General features: G+C 37.0%; 1 protein-coding gene and 2 long non-coding RNA genes across 4 annotated transcripts in view; 1 reads left to right on the top strand and 2 right to left on the bottom strand.

Annotated features, from left to right (window-relative positions):
- The window catches only part of LOC148228628 (max dimerization protein 3-like), a 182,375-nt gene that overhangs the window by 149,278 nt on the left and 17,007 nt on the right, over positions 1 to 16,090 (bottom strand). The window lies entirely within an intron of this gene.
- LOC148228630 (uncharacterized) lies at positions 3,948 to 4,231 on the top strand. The gene is made up of 2 exons (XR_015811542.1): positions 3,948 to 4,021; positions 4,104 to 4,231. It is a non-coding gene; the product is annotated as an uncharacterized LOC148228630 (long non-coding RNA).
- LOC148228629 (uncharacterized) lies at positions 7,768 to 14,840 on the bottom strand. Its single transcript, XR_015811535.1, has 2 exons — positions 8,095 to 14,840; positions 7,768 to 8,051 (listed from the first exon to the last, which is right to left on the bottom strand). It is a non-coding gene; the product is annotated as an uncharacterized LOC148228629 (long non-coding RNA).

Below are 16,090 nucleotides of genomic sequence, written 5' to 3'. Positions count from 1 at the left end.
GAGTGACGAATACACTTGTTCGGCAAGTCGCAAATATAATACTGATAACGAAATGATCTATGACGCTTTTAACATGTCTATTCTTACGGATTATTATATGGTCCCAACACTATTCGATACTCGAATATTTAGCTATTCGTGGTAATTTTTTATAATTTTGTGCGTAACGAAGTTCGCAATTTATCACGTTTACAATAGTTCATCAAGAAAGAAAAAAATATTATATGCAGTAAAAAACGGAATTAATCAATGACAAAAAGATTTTTTTATTTATATATATACAAAGGTGAAGTGTTCCTAGTTCCAATAAATATGTTTAATACTCGATTTAAAAAATCTATGCACAGTATTACGAATTCACTGAAATATATTTTTAAAGGGTGTATTTTTTAAAACTCATAATTAATCCAGCTTTTGCTTTTACGAGTAATATATCAACTTTTTTTAATTTGCAACTCAAAATATTTATTTCAAGCACGAGTTTAACTCATGTGAAAACTAAAAATGGCGTTTGACCAAATAATATGAAAAAGATTTAGATATTTGAATAATTTCCTAAACGCTCGGCGTATTGTTTTCAATAACAGGAACAATTAAAACAAAGTTAAGTACCAATTTAAAATACGAAACGTACAACGCGTTGTTATTTAAAAGATATGTATGTATTTTTTAAAACTACAATACATATGCAGTTTATGATGAAATTTTCATATGCTACTTAAGAACTATTCGAATATTTTTAGTTCTACTATTCGATATTCGAATAATTTATGATATCGATTAATAAGACATCTAAAATGGATAGAACCGCAATATAGCTTGTAATGCAGATTTCGATCTCACGAAATTAATATCTGAATTGTTTTAAAAAAATACCGCAGGAAGACCCTATGTAAGAAAATGTGGGTTCATTCAAACGGGACAATTTTTCAGTCTGTACATTATATTAAATTAGCACCAGTGATATAAGTCAGTTCCTGTTTTTAAATTTCAATCCTTCGGAATTAAAGATTATTTTATAATAAAAATTTCGATTGATCATCACAGACTGGGTTTTCCCTGATTTTCCTTATCTCGCATAATTAAAATTAAAATAATCTACGTCAGACATAATGATATCTTAATTATAGTTTAATAATAAAATATATATTACTGGTTTATATTTTAGACTTCAGTCTGCTGGCTCACTATTAATTTTACAATGAATAAATAATATATATAAAAAAACACAAGAAGTTAGAACTTTTACTTATAGGATGATGTGAAATCGAACGATGTGACACGTTCACAGCTCGCAATGGCACATACCTCGATTTACGAACTTAATTCTTGTATCTATCATACATCTTATTGATTACATAAATACCGAAGTAGATACACAAAAAAGCAAATATGTACATACAGTGTGCGTCGCTCACACTACTCTTTGTGTCGTGTTTTATATAAATACGACGTGGTAACAACAAACTTCGCTCGGATAGATATTATCGGCGCGTGCAAAAGCGCAGTGTATCACGGTTCGTATGTCGAGGGCAAAATGAGATATCAAGTTCGTATGTATAGCGGTTCGTAAGTCGAGGTACCAAAAGTATTTACAACAATTCCCTGCAAAACCGGCTTCTACGTAAATTTTCTCAAAATATATGCGTTACAGAACATCGTTACGCGAAACAAAGACACATGCTTAATTCAAAGGCGAGCGCGGATGAGCGTTCGCGTCTCATAAATATAAGGGAAAAATGGCATAGATACATAGGGACGAAAGAGTCAGTCACCCTCGGGGGTAGGGGGACGGAAACCAATTCACTTACGACCGCGGCACGAGCGGCAGACGAAATACAAATTAAATTCAAAGCACTGCGAAGACGCTTCCAGTGATGGAGCGATTTCGCGTTTCTAGGGTAAGAGCGTATTCGAGAGCGATTATCCTAGTAACGCACAATAAATTAGCCCGGGAGAACGACGCGTTTATAGCTTCGCTTCGAAATCGCTAATTACGACTGAAAGGGAACAACGGCAAGGAAGCCCGTTGTTAACTGTTTATGTAACGCGAGGTCTGAGGGGTCATATTAAACAAATTGTCTAGATTTCGTAGACGCGCGAGCTTCGCATTATAGCATTATAGTGACCCCTTGTCAGAAATTCGACGCCCGATACGGATCGACGACACCATGATAATAATTCACAATCCCACCCTTTAACGTAATACGTTAATTTCAACCCTTACGGCTTCGGATAGTGTCGCCCGACCTTGTACGAATTTATGCAAATTCGCTCAAAACCGATTTTAAACTGTATTTTTGGTATACGTCTAGCTGAGTGCAAGTTACACGCGAGCTCAGGATTACGCAGGATTGGAGTGATATGATAATTTTAAGACCCCGACCGACACGGTAGAATTATTCCAATATTTGCCGGAGATAATTTTGTGTACGACGACCAACTTTTAACTCGTGTTAATAACGTTATTCTTTTTGACGGCTCTGACGTGAAACGAGTGCAAGACACGATATTAATTAAACGTCTAATTGGCATATTATTTTGATGTAAATCGATGTTAATTGAGCCAAATTAATTTAATAAGATCATTTAATTGCTAACAATCGCGGTTGTACCATTATTAAAACACTATTTGGAAAATCATTACTTTTTTCAGAAAATTATTAAGGTAGATGTATATGTTTTGATACACTCGGCCGCACGCAGTTAAAAATTATGTAACATAACTAAAATATAATTTAACGATCATTTTCTTGACATACAATGTGCAATTAATATATGAAATGACACTACACGTCAAATGAAAGTTATTTTTTATAATAATATCTATAAAAGTCAAACGGGTATGTGGATATTCATTTACTATTTCGCGCTTGTATACAAAATTAATTCGCTAAAAGATAACGTCATAATCGACAAGAAAACGACCGCCCATAAACAGAAGCACTTTACAACTTGTATTAAAAACACCAAACCGGAAATTGCGCAATAAAAATGCCGCTTGCAGATAAGATAAGGGAACGAATAATATAACAAAGGAACCGTTCTACAACTTTGGGCTCTCTCCGGTGCAAACTGCAGGTAGTGAAGAAACACCGATTGAGCCACTGTGGAAGATCGTAATTTACGCAGTCTATTTGCAGCCCTAATTTGTTAAAGAAAATCACAAACAACTGGAGATAGACCTCCCCCTCTCTCTACCCAAACCGCGGAGATTTTATTAATAAAATGCAATAATCCGCTTCAGAGAAAACATTTGGAATCAGATTTTGGCAAGTCGAGCAGCACTCTGGCTGCAATTTTCGGATACGATTGAGAGCCAAGCAGCCAACAGAGACTAGACCATTTAACTAAATGTGATTGCTACTACTATATATGTATATACATATGTACTTATGTAACGGTTTTGAATGTAGCTAGCGCTGTAATATGTGTATTCCCAGCTGTACGTATGGTGTGATTTCGACAAATCTAAGTCACGTATGAAGTAATGAAAAAGAATTATTCGGCGTTAAGTCATCAGCATAATCAAGCTGAGGCTGAGAAGAGCTACCAAGAATTTTAATTAGAATACCTCAAAAATCTCATCGAAACCTTTTACAGCTTGAACCTAGAAGCTGAGATGAGTCACCGAGACATTAGTATTACATAATGTAAACGAGGCCAAATTTTCAAAGAATGAACATATTTTAAATATCTAAATACAATTTTTTCAACCCGTCGACATATCAACAAGCGTTTTGGACGCGAACGCCGAATTGCGTTTCGCGCAGCGCCATAGGCGGCCGTACGGCGATCTATTAATAGGGGGGCTCGGCCTCCGCCTGCGCTCCCCGCCACCCGCGCGAGTACCGCACTTGAACTTGACATTGGACTCGGCGCCCCCCTCGCATCGCTCCCCGCCGCCGCCTCGCCCGCCTGGCCCAGAATTATTTACAAACCAAACGCGCGCACGCATTTCCCAGCGCACGGTGTGCTGTTTTTTCGCCGAATCGACGATTTTAGTGTGTCGGACGAAAAGGTCAAACAAAAAATCGACTGCCAATGTTACACATCAATAAATCTATAACTTTGGTTTGTATTATTTTTTAATTCATATGCAGGTAGCCCCCCATTGATCGCGACACCTGCGAGTGCGGATTCGTTATATCGCGACTGAAAATTAAAAAAAATATTGAATATTTTGAATGAATGAATAAATCACTTAGTCTTTGGGATCATTTAAAATCTCAACATGGAGGAGAAGTATTTAAAGCAAGCAAAGGTTGGTTTGATCGGTTTAGAAAACGATCAAACTTGCATAACTTTAAAATGATTGGTGAATCAGCTGAAAAATATCTAATGGAGTTCCGTGAAATTGTAGAAAGGGGAAATTATTACCCAAATTTAATTTTTAAGTCGATGAGACTGGACTTTATTGGAAACGAATGCCAACACGTACGTTTATTTCTGCTTAAGACTGCTTCTGGATTTAAAGCATCCAAAGACCGTCTAACTCTTCTTCTCGGTGGAAATGCATCCGGAGAATTAAAATTGAAACCTTTGTTGATCTACCAATTAGAAAATCTTCGTGCCATTACAGATTTCCATATAAAACTTTACCAATTTTTTGATTTATGGACTTGACTATTGAAGAGCTGCAGGAAATGGACTGCCATACGTCCTTAGAAAATGACGTTCCCAAACCTGTTCCCGTGCGAAATTTAACTGTTAAAACGTTCGCCCTTTCTCTTCACAATTAATGCAGGGAATTATTAGAAGAGAACGACGAAAATTACGAGCGGGTGAGTGCTGTACTTGCCAGTTATCAGCAAATTTTGCGCAATAAACGTAGAGATCAAACAAGTGAATCTAGATTCCTTTTTGCAACGTGGAACAAAATGAATAAATTATTAATTATTTAATGTATGCCTTTTTGTTATTATTAATGTTTATTTAATAAATAAAGTGTTTTTCGAGTTTTACAATGTTTTTTTTTTTTCAAAAATAATCAAAATCACTAACTCTGACATTTAATCGATTCCTTAGCATTCGTAAGGCCCTCTCCGACCTGAGCTGCTGATCTGCACAGACATTTTTTATAGGGTTCGAATAGCTTCTCATTTCTGATACATACATTCCAATACACAATATCGATGACAGAGATTAACTCAGCACAAAACATTTCTCACTGCGTACATTAAATAAAAAAGACGCTTGATTCGTTCATCAATTTGAAGAACGAATGAAGATGTGGTGGTAAAAAATGCTGAGAAACGGACTTAATGTATACACTTTATTGAATAAAAATTAGATCTGATACGTGACGTGTAAATGAAACGTCTATAGCTCTGTCGACGCATTAATTAACTCACTCGAGATGCGTTCGATCTGCTGAGCAGCAGGCAGTTCACCGTCATGATACGTCAATTAGTATAATGAAAACCCGGCGTCAAAAGGGAAAGCACAATGAGACGTGTAGCCATCGCGTGCGTGTGCGAGATTTTCTCACATAAATTAACGATGAAAATTCCGCCGAGTCGCCGGTGCGCGATTCTCCCTTCCACGAATAAATTGCCTTTGTTATTTATTGTTTGTTCATTAGGGGCGATCGCTCTTTATATTGCTGCACAATGTGAGGATTTTTCGGGGGAAAGGAAATACCATTACGGGCGTTCGAGTTTCGGCAACCCGATACTGTGTCGGGTGGCCGTTTTCGGTCCAGATCGCTTCGCGTTTGGAGACGTGGATTGATATTTACGTTTAAAAAATACGTAACATTTCGCGTAATGTGCGATTGTGTCAACGCTGCGCTATTTTTGTGATCGCGCGACGGAAGCCTTTCAAATAGATCATGTAATTGGATAAGAAAATGCACCATTTTCATCATTGTATGATTACACCGTGTGCTATCAAGGTGAAAATGTAGATAATGAAGCGTTGAAGTCTTTCAGAAAAAAAACGCAGCGAATGGAAAAAGATAAAAATAAACGATTGAGGAAACTTTCCATTCGAATTCACAGATTAGCGTAACTGTGAATACACAATAGAATACGTTCATCTCGCATGCGTAGTTATTATTGCAATAATATAGAACAGTGTCCTTCACTACGCACATGTGCGTAATACAATTTTTTGTATCACATATACTAAACATACTTATAAAAATCAGATTTTATTTTAATATCATGTAAACTAATTATATTGGACTAAAAAGATAAAAAAATCTATATAGCAACCAGTGGTGTTATGAAAATAAATAAATTCCATGAAGTAGTAGCCAATCATATGAGCCCGATTAAAAAAACAATTTGTAAAATCTATTCAATTTTAAAATATTAATATTTTAGATATTATTTAACTATTTTTTCTGAATATGTCAGATATTGATTTTCACTTTATTTAGCGATTACGTACATCCCTGAATTTAATAAAAATCAAGAATATTAGTCATTGCCCGGTTTAATTTTTAATGTCAGTTAAAGAAAACTCTATTTCAATATAAAACGATTAATTTTAACAAACAAAGAACTTCGCTATCAGTCGTAGTTTATCACCCAAAAGGTCAAAGTATTGTATCCATGATCAATTGTATTAAATTGTGTCAAAGATCGAAATTAATAAGAATAATTATTATTAATATTACTTTCCAACACCTTTATAATCTCCAAGTTGTCAATTAAAAGGCAATTTATTAAGATAGCAATGTTTTTTATTACATAAATAAATGAAAAATTCTTCAATCGCGTTCCCCCTACAAACTATAGACGTGGATTTCCCACCTTATTTTTATTTTATTATAATATTATTCGGCGAAGAAACGTCACCCCGCAGAGAAGAGCGTGCGACCAGTGTATAATAATATTGTTTGCTTGTGACGGAAGACGGTACGAGGGATTAATTACTTTCAGTACAGCAGCGAAATTACGCTCGAACGAGGGAGAGAAAAAACTAAGGAAAGCGTTTAAAATCTCCAATATTCGACGAAATGATAATGCGAAGTGCTTCGCACCGGTCCCTTGTGGCATTAAAATAAAAATAAATTACTTCCTAAAGTATAAAATAATTACACGAGGAGGCGAAACGACGCCCCAATCCTATATACTACCTGTATATGCATATACATTAAATATTTTTTTGATAAGAATTGTAAATATCGCAAATATTTCGGAACGCTAGATCGACTAGATTAGATTTTAAATTGACAATCATTGAGTAACATTAGTGTTATAGTTACTCATCTTGACACGAAAAAAATAAATAATGAATCATTGATATTGGCATTGTTCATAGCACGATTTCGTAAACGAGCCATTGCAAATATTATGAATAATTTCATACATAAACACAGCTGCATATTTTTAAATAAAACTGTTACGCAAATTAAATTTTAAATAAAACATAATAATTGTAAATGTACTCTGAACTAATGTCGGTTTTTGTATCATAAATTATTTCTTAACAATTTCTACTAAATCATTAATTCCTTTATTTTTATTACAAAATAAATGAGAAATAGCCGAGTTTACTGGTGCTAAACATTTTTTCTTTAAAAAATCGCTGATCAAAAAAAAGGCCGTTATATGTGAGAGATACAATTTTACTCCAACCAATGTTCCTTGTTTTGCCTATTTACTAAATTCAGTTTCTTTTAACACATTGAATAAGGGAGACTGTCTACAAGTCTTGAATGGACCAAACGTTGAAAGCTAGATATGACTCTGATAATAATAATTTTGAACCAATTCTTACGAAAGAACAGGTTAGATTAGAATACAACAGTTTATATTTTTATTGTAAAGTAATAGTAAATAATATTTTCACCGCGTTGTATTTTGTTGTATTAATATACAAGAATGTAAATATTAACATATGTATATAATTGTGCATTTGCTTTACGCGATTTATTTGTAACCTATCATCCAATTTTGTATGTCTCGATTTACGCGGATTTTTATTTTTTGTAACATTGCTTCAATTTTGTACAGGGTGATCTAATTCAAGTTTACTATGTTGGCAGCACTGTGAATCAGACAGCTGTCAATAATCACGTTTGTTCAAAGTGTCGAATACTAGTTTGCAACAACACATTTATGAAATGGATCGCTTAACCACTGCTCAACGCGTTAAAATTATTCAATTGTTCTACAGAACTAACAATTCTATACGAACTGTGTAAATTTCATCGCCCTACTGAGCGAACAATATACAACGCAGTAAAAAATTGAAGAGTCTGGAAGTATTGAAGATAGGGTAAGGCTTGTGCATCATCGTGGCGCTCGTTCAGCCGAGAATACCGCTGTTTTAAGTTAAAGTGTTAAAATTGTTCAATTCCTCTACAGAAATAACAATTCTGTACTAACCGTGTATTGCAATTTATGGAAAGTTTATGATCAATTGCATCGTCCTACTGAGCGAAAAATTTGAAACGTAATGAAAAAAATTCGAGAGACTGGAAGCATTGGAGATAGATAGGGAAGGGCTGTGCATCATCGGAATTGACGATTCATCGGCGTTCGCAGCTTTTGGGCTTTTCTTTGGCGCATTTTGCATCTGGACTCGCACCTACATACATATAAAATTTAGATACACAATAATTAAGCCCAGAAGAACATGGTTATTTTTCAAGGAAAATCCTTTTCTCTGATGAGGCACATTTTCACCTGTTTGGGTATGTTAATACACAAAATGGGCGAGAAAAATTCTCATGTGATTCACGAGAGACCATTACATGTCCAAAAAGTGATTGGTGCACATTTTGGTCAGGAGGCACCATTGGACCTTACTTTCTTGAAAACGATGAAAGTCGGAGTGTAACAGTCAATAGTGAGCGCTATATGCGCATGCTAACACTTTTTTAGACACGAAATCAAAGCTATTGATTGTGTGGAACAAGACGGAGCAACTTGCTACACGTTGGATGTTTTGTGTGAAAAGTTCCAGGTAAAATTATTTCACGTTTTGGTGACGTCAACTGGCCGCCAAGATCATGCGATTTAACGCCGTTGGATTTTTTTTATGGGGTTACGCTACTAGTCGTGTCTACGCCGACAAACCCGAAACGTTGGAACATATAAAAATAAATATCCGCCAAGTTATAGTCAAATACCGCCCGAAATATACGAAAAAATCATTGAAAGCATCGGCTGCTGCAAAAGGTCTAAAATCGGCCATTTAAATGATATTATTTTTCATAATTAATGAAATACATCTAACGTTTGATTAATAAAAAAAAATTGAAGATATCTTTAATTTGTGATTTTTTAAAGTTTGGAAACTGAATTTGGATCACATTTGTGTTCTCTGCATCGACTTACGCGAAATTTCGCGGAACCTATCTATCGCGCAAATCGAGGTATGACTATATAAAGAAATAAAAAAAAACAATACAAATTTTAGGATTAATAATAAATCGTATTTTATTATTACAAAAACCCGAACAGTTACAACATAAGTAATATAATTTTAAGGTTATTTCAGATTATAATTAGCAAGACCGTAAAAAATTAGATTGCTGCGCGATTAGATGATGGCAAACCCTTTATTTTAATTGCGTCCGAATGGTTAATGTATCCATTGACTAGTGTATTTATTGCCCCGTGTATAATGTAATTGGCTGTTAGGCAATGCATACGTTGACTAGGCAATGCATAGTTTGACTGAAATATATTTACATATAGTAGCATACTCGGTATGTTTGCTTGTAGTTAATAGTAATAATAAACGTATAGCATTGCCTTCGCGATAGATATCAGTCCCTTCTACGTGTATGAATGAACAAGTGTTGCTGCTAGCAATTTAGTGTTCATGATCGCGTAATTCACAAACAGCACTATTCTAGGAGAGTTTGCGCCACTTCAAACCTTTCTCGCATGCACTGTATTCGTCAGTTTCAGAACAATCCGTTCATGTCCTCGGTCCGATATGTGTTATATTATACATATATTTGTCAGTAGATGACGAATCGGCGCAATGCATGGCCCGAATCCGAATCGATAGAGTCGTCCGTCAAAATGCGGTGCGACCCTCTGCGTTAATTGCCAATCAAAGTCGAGCTTAGAAAGCTCCGAGCGTATTTAGAATCATACCTCGGTCGCGCACGATATCGACTCATTAGGTCATGAACGAAAGGCGACGCTAACATTTCAGCTAGGTTAACGAAGCGTCGCAGCGCACCATGGCGCAGCCCCGCGAACAAAGGCTCGCGCGGGCGCGGCCCTGCCTGGGGAGCCCCGCGGAACTAGGGCCCGTCCTAGCCTAGTCGGGCTAGGACGCCAACACGTAAACAAAGAAAAATCTCGCGGCGCTCGCTGTTCGGACGGACACAAAGAGAGCGGAACAAAGTGTTCGGGGCAAAAGCAGGGGGCGACCCGGGAAGAAGGGCGGCAGGAGGGCGCGCAGGGGTGGAAGTTGCGCTATCGATCGCCACGGGGCCGGCACCGCGGGCCACGTGGTCGGGCCGCGCACGTGCCCGCTCCGGCGAGGGCATTTCAATATCTACTGTGCGTAATGCTGCTACACGACACCGCGAGCCCGAAGGGATAACAAAGGAGAACCTCGCCGATAACGGGCGCTCGGCTGAAACGGTATCAATCTTCCTTTCGGGTTAACCGCGGCTGCTGACTGGCTTTTCTTTGTTCTTGCGAAGGGCGCGAGAATCTGCCGGTAGTAGCCCGCGAATTCGGAGCGCGTCCGGTCACGCCATGGAAAAACGTCGGATCAATGTTCCTTCTTCGCATTTTTCCGACGAATATTTTCCATTAGACCAAACGGTCAAACACGCGAAATCTATTCATTTGAGTATAGCAAACTAATCTATGTAGCAATTTTCCATTTTATTAATCTATTACACATACACACTCTCTTTTTCCGTTGAAATATTACGATCAAAGGTTCAATCCAGGCAATTTATAACATATAAAAAAATCGAATAAATGTATCCGGGATTCAAAATTAATCAAGCCTTCAATACCGCTTCGACGTTAATCCGCGTTTCGAGCGGTATAAATAACGAATCGAAACCAGTCGATAAATAGGAAGCGAGGTGTTCGGATAAAAGTGGCGAACGGGCGCGGGCACAAAGGAACCAATCTGCCGAGGAAAGTTGTGGAAATAGCTGGCGGAGGAAGGAGCCACGTGCTCTATAAAGGCTTCGACGCCTCCCTCGGCCGACACCCCTCCTTTCACGAAAGGCTAAATATAGGAAACGCAGAAAGTCGACCATTGTCGCTGTAGCATCGGCGACAATAATTCGCGGCGGCGCTGGTTTTAATTGAGATTCTTCCGACGACGCTCTCCTAGCAAAAACGCAAAAAGAGGAGAAACACCAGCGTTCGTTTGCCTTAAAATATCGCCAGATCGTTATCCCGGTATCCATGAATAATGCATGGACTCGCCCCGACTCGGACGTCCAGGGTGAAAGATGGATTGTTAACCATCCGGCGCATCTTGAGCAGAAGAAACGCAAAAAAAAGGAAGAAAACTGCGCATAAATAATACGTCATCCGATAATTAGCCCCCTCGAGTCGATTAAGCCAAAGTCGGCGCCCGATATGGACTTCTCGCAAAGTTCAGCTTTATCGCCGAAAGGGGAACCGCGCGCGCTCTCAAAAGATATCCACTGGACAAAGTATCAAGATCCGGCAGATAGCGAACTTCAAGCCCGCATAGAGTGGCGGTATCTATTTTACGGCTCGAGCCACGGTTACTTAATTAACTAACTGCAGTCGCACGAAGATCGATTAGGCGGATAATTGAGTAACGAGTAAGAAACCTTAAAAGGGACGAACCTTAATAAGGGGGGGTAAATCGATTCGCGCAAATCGAGGATTAGGTGTATAAAACAAGACTTAGCCTCGTTCAATTGTGGACGTGTTGTATGCGATCGCGCCCAATTTGATCCCTCCCCCTTCCACGAAACAGAAGTCTCACAAAAAGCGCGCCGCATACAAAACGAGATCTTAATAATCCCATTAAGCGGTAGATTTTAATATGCTTATCGCCTGCGGAAATTTGAAACGATTAATTCAGCTCGAGCCCCCGAGAGGAGGAGAAATGAAGAAAAAAAGCAAAATAGATTATCTCGGAATATGAAAAAATGACAAAAGTGGAGAGTGTAGCTGAGAATTAATCACGATATGGTGTACTAAAATCCATACAAACGCTGAAATACGCGCCCACGCCATTTCCATCAATCTTTTCATAACGAACATATTCATCGTGTTTACCGCGCGGAGGAAAAACTTTTAATTAATGCACGCGTACACACCAAAGGGCACGCAAAATAAACATGAAAAAACGTGTTTCAAAAAAAATTGAAAAGGTTGGTACGTTTATGGAAAACGAATATATCGTAGTTATGTAAATATTTTTTAAATAAAAATTTTAAGGTACATATAGAAAAGACCGCAGAAGAAATGCTTTGAATACAAAATATAGGGTTAGTGAATGTTAAATATTCAAAATTGTGTATGTTAAACGACAAAAATGTGTTCTTATAAACAAAATGTGTATCTTTCATTAGGTTTTGATAAAATGTATGTGCACATAAACTTGAAAAAAAATCATGAAATCCAAATTTAAGACAACCGGTTTAAAAAAGAAACTATAATTTATCTGGTTAAAAATTCCTTATATACACTTATAAAATCTACATTTTTACGTATGTCTGATATTAATTCTAGAAGTCACATCTCAATGTCATTTCAAAGAGCGCGAGAAGCTTCACAATAATATATGTATTATTATTGTATTAAAAATTGTTAATACATGGCTTTTTTTAACGTATATCCTTTTAACTCTTCTGTAAATTTTAATTGTTCGTTGGCTTTATAAGACATATATTGTCATAAATGGAACGACTTGTATTAGTAGGATTTCTTTGTTCACGTGCGAGAGAGAAAATAGAATTGTCATAACTAGCGTTACTTCTTTAAAATTCTCATATTTTTCTTATTTTAAAAATTTAATTTCTACGATTTTTTTAAAATGGTTTACAACCGCTGCAAATTCTTTCAGTGGTTTATCTTAGCTAAATTCGCATTCAGCGGATTTGAACCACTATTTGTTTCTGCATTTTGCATTCATTCAAAACAGGTAGTGAGAAAAGGGACAGAGATTTTTTAACTCTCCAAAAGCTTTGTTTGACAATATAAGATTTATGAATAATAATAATGCAAGGTGTAAATGATTATAGTATAAAGCAATCGTTCACCGGCTAAATGAAACAAAAGTTAATGTTTTCATGTAATGCTTTATAAATGATTTAATAAGACTTGTAGTAAAAATGCGTTATTATTAAAAACTGTTCACAGCTGCAGCGACATATATTGATTATAAATTATTATATACATAGAATACTATACATGTACATACAAATTATGGATGTGTGTTGTATGATCAGGCATAACTATGATACCCCTGGAGCAATTTCAATTAAACTTGGAACACATGACACATAAATTAGATGTATATTTTAGAATATTTTTAAACGCTTAGATCTGAGATGTCCAGCGTTCAAAAATATTAAAAAAACTTTTTCCTGCCTTCGTTCGTCGAAAAGTTCCGACACACCTTCGGCTCTAATAATTTAGGTCCGTTATTCCCAAGCCTCGGTTTTGATTACGCGTCGCGCGATCGATCCTAGGGGCGTAAACGCGACGACGAAACACACAGTGAGTGGTTGGTTGCGCAAGTGCGGGCCGATTTAAAATTCGGTCGCCCCCGGGGCGCACAAATTGATCGGCGTCAAAACAAAACAAAGAAACAATCCGACTACGACTGACGCCTCCTGCATCCGCGGCGAATCAATCGCCTCCGCGGGAGGGAAATTAATTTAACCGGGGTGAGACAGAAACAGAGAGGGGCGACGAGATGAGAAGTATAAACTGTTAATTGCAGCAGTGTCTGAGGAGGGAAAAGCTACCACCCACTGCGAAAGGGCGGCGCCGATGTCGGTCAACTGTCCGAAAAAGTCTAGAGACGGGTTCGTCTCTTATTCTTTCGCAACTCGATCCGAACTACACGCGTCGAGTGCATATAAACTGCAAGACCGCGTGCTTTTCACGTTACGATGGCACGACAATGCATGGCCACGCAATCGTTCAAAACGATTCAAGGTTCTGAAGTTAACCGACATACGGAGCGTTTTATATATACCTGGATGACGAACGAGCGTCGTTCGAGCGTTGCATAATGAATGGATTTGAGAATGACACACTCGACGGGGCGGAGTCGATAAAACGGGCATCTGTTTTTTGGACATTTTCATGCTAACGTAGACGACTTGGGTAGTTACGTAACGTGGGAACGGACGAAATGGATCGTTTCTCGAATTTTGACTTTACAAAAAGTATCTAGGAGCGACCATGACCTGTTACGTGCGCCTGTATGTTTTCGCGAACATTCGTACACATGAATATTCAAAACTTTACGAACGTATTCGCCGCTAGCAAATTTGACAGCGAGCCGTCCTCTGAAATATAATTTTACACAAGACGTATCGTCCGACATGACACGCAACACGCAGACTATTCTCGGAGAGCTGCCGTTGCCAAGCGGCCAACAGCTGCTCGCTGCATACAAACCACGTGTGCACTGCATACAGACCACGTGTATATCACACGACACTGCAACTGCACCAGTTGTGTTTCGCTCGAGAAAAGGTAAAAATTTTGATTTTGAATTTGAATTTTACGAGTGATTACACAATTTCTCGAGAATTTTTCCGAAAACTTGTATAATTGTAAGTACATATTACGTATAATAAGAAAGAAACATGACTACGATGATGACGATTATAGTGCAACAGAATATGAATATGTGGAACTATCACTGAGAAAAACAACCATTGTACTAATTACAGATATTCAGAAGATTTAAAAACTATTACAAAGAAGACTGAAAATTAAATTAGCAATCAACAATATGTGCAGTGTCGATTTCGTTAAAATCGCTGAAACATTATTGGTGACATCAATGTTTAAGCAGAGAAGATTCGACATTTTTAAGTGCTAATTTATATACATATTTTGAAAAAAATCATTTCAAATTCGTCAATAAAGCACGGGGTTACCAATAGAACCACCAGTTCTGCTTGGAGAAAACTGTAGCCAGGAGTGCTGACGGTTAAAGAACACATACTCTATTTGCGTTAACACAGTCAGTTCTAGAGCTTTCCATTTCATCATTATTCATCAATGATAAATATATCGAACGTATATCCGTATCGTGTACTTTAGAGCTACAATAGTAAACCCAAACTTGCAATCTCTTTCTCAATTATGAATAATGATAATATGGATCGCTCTCGAACTGACTGTGTTAACGCAAATAATGTATAGATCTGCATCGCTAGTAACGGCATGATGCTAGAGAGATCTTGCCTGAGGAAGGGGAAAATGGGCTGAAAACCCCCCCCGTTTCAAATAAGATTAAGGATATCTTAAAACAATGCAAAATTGCGTGTAAAATCACCGTGCGAGCAATGAATCTATTCAATGAAAATGTAATGTCAATTTTTTGCTAATTAGATAGTTAAGATTCTATGAAAAGAAAAAGATTTCATTGAGCCATCAGTGGTATAAGAATTTTTGAATTAATCATTTTTATATTAATATTTTTTGGCTTTGAAACGAATCTACTACAATTTCTATTATTTTTGTAGTATGCTTTGAAATACGAGCACCTTTCCCTAAATAATTAAGCCACTGTAAATGAGGTTCCACTGTAAATGATTTATGAAGCAGTAAAAATCTCGAGCGGTGAGCTTCGGCGACTTGAAACTATTTTATATTATTATTCTACTGAGAAGAAAACTTTCAAGTTCTAGATGTATTCAGGAAATGTAACAATGAAGCCATAACTTATATATAATAAATAAAAATCTTCAGTCAAAATATATTTTAAATTCTATTCTATGTACAACCAGTGTAAATTATTTAACGCATCTAGTGGCATAATAAAGAGATTTCTATGTCAATTTAGCTGGCAACATCATTTCCATCATGTTTTTTGAAACTTTTAATTATACATTAACTGTCAAGGGCAAAAATTAAGCGTTAATTATATGCTAATTATACATATTACAACCAAATATCCATTTAGCTGTATC

The sequence above is a fragment of the Plectrocnemia conspersa genome, unplaced genomic scaffold, assembly GCF_051122295.1.
Source record: "Plectrocnemia conspersa isolate PC_06_02 unplaced genomic scaffold, ASM5112229v1 ptg000012l, whole genome shotgun sequence".
NCBI lineage: Eukaryota > Metazoa > Arthropoda > Insecta > Trichoptera > Polycentropodidae > Plectrocnemia > Plectrocnemia conspersa.
This window is presented reverse-complemented; position numbering and strand designations above follow the sequence as displayed.